The sequence below is a fragment of the Silurus meridionalis genome, chromosome 9 (genome assembly GCF_014805685.1).
Source record: "Silurus meridionalis isolate SWU-2019-XX chromosome 9, ASM1480568v1, whole genome shotgun sequence".
In the NCBI taxonomy this organism is placed as follows: domain Eukaryota; kingdom Metazoa; phylum Chordata; class Actinopteri; order Siluriformes; family Siluridae; genus Silurus; species Silurus meridionalis.
This window is the reverse complement of record NC_060892.1, coordinates 24,023,185-24,029,184: the sequence shown is the minus strand read 5'-3', so window position 1 is coordinate 24,029,184 and position 6,000 is coordinate 24,023,185. Positions and strand designations below refer to the sequence as shown.

Sequence of the window (6,000 nt, the reverse complement as noted above, 5' to 3'; positions counted from 1 at the left end):
TTTGGAGGTAAAGACTTTATGTTAATAAAACAAATCGTCTACAGAAGATACTTTCATTTTGTTAGAATCTCTTGTAAAAACTTGTTCCCTAGGACTCTTGCTGCAATGGTGTACCAGATATGAAGGAATGCACTGACAAAATGAAAGAAAGGATTCCCATTCAGTAGAGGCAGACATACAGTTTACCAAGCATAACAAGTTACCTATGACATTACAGAGCACCATCCTCCATCAAGAGTATAAAAGATGATTCAGCATCACGCACCCTACTGAACAGCAGCTAACAGAAGACTGCAAGAATCACCTCATATACGATCAATTCTATACCCAGGTAAAGTTGAGTGATCTCAATCCTGTACCGTGTTTTTACTGACACGCTGTGGCAAGTACAATCCCCTGATCAGCAAACACCAGATAGTGAAAATCCTTATATGGTCCTTCAAGCTAGATAGGAAAACTTCCTAACATTTGGTCCTTCGAGCCGGATAGGAAAACTTTCTAACAGCTGTATTAAATAAATGCATGTCCTTTATTAAGAAAGGTTATACACCTGCTTTTTCATGTAATAATCCAATCAGCCAATCATGTGACACAATGCATAAAATGCTAGTAGACTTTGAGCTCCACTTATTGTTATTAATGCTAAGGGAGAAATTTCTCCTAAGAAAATAAAGTCTGTATGTTTAAATATTTGTTTAAATCAAACTAAACATTCATTGTGTTTGTTGCATAGAAACAAAAGGAACATAAATGCGTCTCTCAAAAGCCCATAAATGCATGACTGGAGTTTTTTAATGACATTTTTTATTTGATCATTTGTAATATATTACTCACAATTATTTCATACAGGTCTCTTGCTTCGTCTTGACCGTTGTGGCAATAATCTGCATCGAGATGTCGTTGGTGTCCTGGTTTGTCCAGAGCAAGAGAATATTTGCCATATGCCTCTTCATAAGTCTGGTGTGGAACTGGATTTATCTCTACAAGGTACCTACATCTCTGTGCCACTCTGATCTGTCTCCTGCACAGTTCTTGTCTCCTCACTTTGTCGAATGTTTTCAAAAAGCTACGTTTTCGTTGAATCTCATTGTGGATGGAAGACCAAATCTGAGAGAAAATGATGCATTTTTAACAAAAATGTATTAGTGTGAACATGGCCTCAGTTTTTTTCTAATCTTATCAACTGCAGATTTGTCTTAGGCATGTCTGACCCATTTCTTTTTTTGCCTTTACAGGATATTTGCCTTGAATAAGACCATGATTATGTTGATTACTGACCCCCTGATGCACTTAGGAGAAGGCATAAACATCTATCTAAAGGTAATATCTCGCCATCCTGGTATGACATTTTGAATGGATTTAAATGGTTTCTTTAAGTGTTTGCAGCAAATTTCTGTAAATCTGATTAATTATAATTTGAATGGGGAAAATTAATTTGTGATTCTTCCTTTTAAAAGCATTTTCTCAATCTAATTGGCTGGGTACAGTAATCTCAACCAAGTCACCAATGGTATTTTTATTTCGACTAAGATCTGGACTCTCAATTATCAACAACCAGCTTTTTTTTGCCAACCTACTGTTATCATGTTTGAATGTTCTATTCAAAATAGAAATGTATTTTTATATTTAAATGTGCAGTTTGGTGTAAAATAAAAATCTAAATTTAAATACATACACTATATTGACAAAACTGTTGGGTCACCTGATCTTTCCTGCTGTATGTGGTTCTTTTCCAAACTGTTACCACAAAGCTGAAGGCACTCAAGTGTACAGAACATCTTGAGACTATAATAACATTTTGCATTCACTTGAACTTGAAAATCCAAACCTGTTTCAGCACGGCAATGTCCCTGTGCACAAAGTGAGCTCCTTGAAGATCTGGTTTACATGCTTTGGAGAGAAAGATCTTGAGTGGACTGCTATAGGGCTCTGATCTAGTGGAACAGCTTTCCTGAAGAGTGGAGGGAATCATAAGAGAAAACTGGGACTAAATGTGGAATGCAATGCTCAAAAATCACATACCATACTTATGACCAGGTGACCCACTACTTTGGCAATATAGTGTTTATTTGGCATTTTCAATAGTTTAAATATGCAAATTACATACTACAGTGGAACCTCGGGTTACGAATTTAATTGGTTCTGGTACTTTATTCGTAACCTAAAAAGTTTGTATCCCGATACGCGTGGATAGAGTGTGGGTGGCGATAAGAAAAGAACCGACTTGCCTGTGATTTTTTTGGTGCGCGACGTTCATATCCCGAAAGAGGTTCCACTGTAATTTTAATGCCAAATCGATTCGATATGTGGAACATTTTCGAGCAGAAACGGTTGCAAAATGATCGTTTCAATGTTATTTGTGCACATCAACTTAACGTGGTATTAAAAGAAAATGCATTTTCCAAATGACTTAAGTGTGTCAATTCTTTAGAAAGGACATCGAAATCACCATTTTTCCACGATTCCTTCGGCTCAGAATGCCATCCATGATGCTGCCTATACGGGTATTTTATGCGAAACATTCGGTTATGTGATTCATTGAGTTTTCTTAAAATATTACCACTTCAATCTTGTATTGCTATGAAATTATTCTCAAAATATTTCGACTTTATTCTCGTATCGCTCCGACTTAAATCTCGTAATTTTGGATCTTTTTATTTTTTAACATTACACTTTTTCAGTCCAAAATTGACCTGACTATCCAGAGCCAATCCCTGCATCACCAGGCGCAAGGGACACAAGTTCATCACAAGGCCACTCCGCCTACTGGGTTTATGATTGTTCAGCATTTTGTGCAATGGTTTAGAGACAGATGTTAAGTTATTGTGCTGTTTAATCAGCTGGAAGAGCATGGAGTATAAAACTGCATGAAGTGTCAAATTCTGATCCTACAAGGCAAGTCATTATGAGGTACTTTATTATTCGTGTAAATTATACAATACTGTATATGCAAATTTACTGTACAAAGGCTTGGATAAAGACTGTATACCTTACATACTAACATCGTAAATATTCTATAGACACTGAACAAACAAAGGAATGTGTGTGTGTGTGTGAATCAGTCTGAGAACCATCTTAACACTAACATATAGTTATAGTCAAGTCGGCTTTATCGTTATTTCAACCATATACAGTGCAGTACACAGTGATACGAAACAGCATTTCCCCAGGACCAAGGTGCTACATTATGGCTTTACATGCTTGCCTACAGTCAAGCATGCTGGTGGTGGTATCATGGTCTGGGGCTGCAATTTTATGACATTGAATTATGACAGCACACAACCCATCCATTAGGGGGGCACAAGCCAGTGCACTCTTAGTGCCGGTCCCAAGCCCGGGTAAATGGGGAGGGTTGCGTTAGGAAGGGCATCCAGCGTAAAACATGTGCCAAATAAAATATGCGGATCACAAATGAGAATTTCATAACGGATCGGTCGAGGCCCGGGTTAACAACGACCGCCACAGGTATCGTTAGCCGACAGGGTACCGGTGGAATTCGGGCTACTGTTGGCCAAAGGAGGAGAAGGAGAGGAGGAAGACGTCTACAGAGACGGCAGGAAAAGGAGCAGTGTAGGAGAGTAGAGGTTCGGGTTGGTACTTTAAATGTTGGTACTATGACGGGTAAAGGGAGAGAGGTAGCTGATATGATGGAGAGAAGAAAGGTAGATATGCTGTGTGTTCAGGAGACCAAGTGGAAAGGGAGTAAGGCCAGGAACATTGGAGGTGGGTTTAAACTGTTTTATCATGGTGTGGATGGGAAGAGAAATGGTGTAGGGGTGATTCTGGAGGAAGAGTACAGTAAGAGTGTAGTGGAGGTGAAGAGAGTTTCTGATAGGGTGATGATCGTGAAGGTGGAAGTTGAAGGGATGATGATAAATGGTCATCAGTGCCTATGCTCCACAAATTGGCTGTGAGATGAAGGAGAAGGAAAGATTGGTGATTGGGGCAGACTTTAATGGGCATGTAGGTGAAGTGAACAGAGGTGATGAGGAGGTGATGGGTAGGTATGGTTTTAAGGAGAGGAATGTGGAAGGGCAGATGGTGGTTGATTTTGCTAAAAGGATGGAAATGGCAGTGGTGAACACGTATTTTAAGAAGAAGGAGGATCATAGGGTGACGATAAGAGTGGAGGAAGGTGCACACAGGTGGACTATGTGCTATGCAGGAGATGCAACCTGCAGGAGATGCAACCTGAAGGAAATTGGAGACTGTAAGGTGTTGGCGGGGGACAGTGTAGCTAGACAGCAGCGGATGGTGGTCTGTAGGATGGTTTTGGAGGCGAAGAAGAGGAGGAAAGTAAGGATTGAAAGAAGAATAAGATGGTGGAAACTGAAGGAGGAAGAGTGTAGTGTGAGGTTCAGGGAAGAGGTCAGACAGGGGCTTGGTGGTGGTGAAGAGGTGCCGGATGATTGGGCAACTACTGCAAGAGTGATGAGGGAGGCAGCTAGAAAAGTACTTGGTGTGACATCTGGAAACAGAAAGCAAGACAGGGAGACGTGGTGGTGGAATGAGGAAGTGCAGGAGAGCATTAGGGAAAGAGGTTGGCAAAACAGAAGTGGGATCGACAGAGTGATGAGAAAAGTAGGCAGGAGTACAAGGAGATGCGGCAGCAGGTAAAAAGGGATGTGGCGAAACCCAAGGAAAAGGCATATGAGGAGCTGTATAAGAGGTTGGACACTAAGGAAGAAGAAAAGGATTTATACCGATTGGCCAAGCAGAGGGACTGAGCTGGGAAGGATGTACTGCAAGTTAGAGCAATAAAGGATGGAGAGGGAAATGTGTTGACTAGTGAGGAAAGTGTGTTGAGAAGGTGGAGGGAGTATTTTGAGCAGCTGATGAATGAGGAAAATCAGAGAGAGAGAAGGTTGGAGGATGTGGAGTGGGTGAAGCAGGATGTAGATAGGATTAGTAAGGAGGAAGTGAGAGCAGCGATTAAGAGGATGAAGAATGGAAAGTTGGTTGGACCAGATGACATACCGGGTGAAGCGTGGAGATGTTTAGGAGAGATGGCAGTGGAGTTTTTAACCAGATTCTTTATCAGGATTCTGGAAGGGGAAAGGATGCCTGAGGAATGGAGAAGGAGTGTGCTGGTACCGATCTTCAAGCATAAGGGAGATGTGCAGACCTGCAGTAACTACAGAGGAATTAAGTTGATCAGTCACACCATGAAGTTATGGGAAAGAGTAGTGGAAGCCAGGCTGAGAGAAGAGGTGACCATCTGTGAGCAACAGTATGGTTTCATGCCGAGGAAGAGCACCACAGATGCCTTATTTGCTTTGAGGATGTTGATGGAGAAGTATAGAGAAGGACAGAAGGAATTGCATTGTGTATTTGTGGATTTAGAGAAAGCGTACGACAGAGTGCCAAGAGAGGAGTTGTGGTATTGTGTGAGGAAGTCAGGTGTGTCAGAGAAGTATGTGAGGGTGGTGCAGGACATGTATGAGGACAGTGTGACGGCAGTGAAGTGTGCCGTAGGTACGACAGACTGGTTCAGAGTGAAGGTTGGGCTGCATTAAGGATCGGCCCTGAGCCCTTTCCTGTTTGCAGTGGTGATGGACAGGTTGACGGACGAGGTCAGACAGGAGTCTCCTGGACTATGATGTTTGCAGATGATATTGTGATTTGTGGTGAGAGTAGGGAGCAGGTTGAGAAGAGCCTGGAGAGGTGGAGAATTGAGAGTCAGTGAGAGTAAGACAGAGTACATGTGTGTGAATGAGAGGGAGGGCAGTGGAGTGATGCGGTTGCAGGGAGAAGAGCTGGAGAAGGTGGAGGAGTTCAGGTACCTGGGGTCAACAGTGCAAAGTAATGGAGAGTGTGTTAGAGAAATAAAGAAAACAGTGCAGGCAGGGTGGAGTGGGTGGAGAAGAGTGACAGGAGTGATTTGTGATAGTAGGGTATCTGCAAGAATGAAAGGGGAAAGTTTATAGGACTGTGGTGAGACCTGCGATGTTGTATGGATTAGAGACAGTGGCATTGAGTAAAAGACAGGAGGTGGAGCTG

General features: G+C 42.0%; 1 long non-coding RNA gene across 1 annotated transcript; it reads right to left on the bottom strand.

Moving 5' to 3' along the window:
• Positions 1–512: 512 nt before the first annotated feature.
• On the bottom strand, positions 513–1,033 carry LOC124390884. The gene is made up of 2 exons (XR_006926875.1): positions 996–1,033; positions 513–908 (listed from the first exon to the last, which is right to left on the bottom strand). It is a non-coding gene; the product is annotated as an uncharacterized LOC124390884 (long non-coding RNA).
• Positions 1,034–6,000: the final 4,967 nt, after the last annotated feature.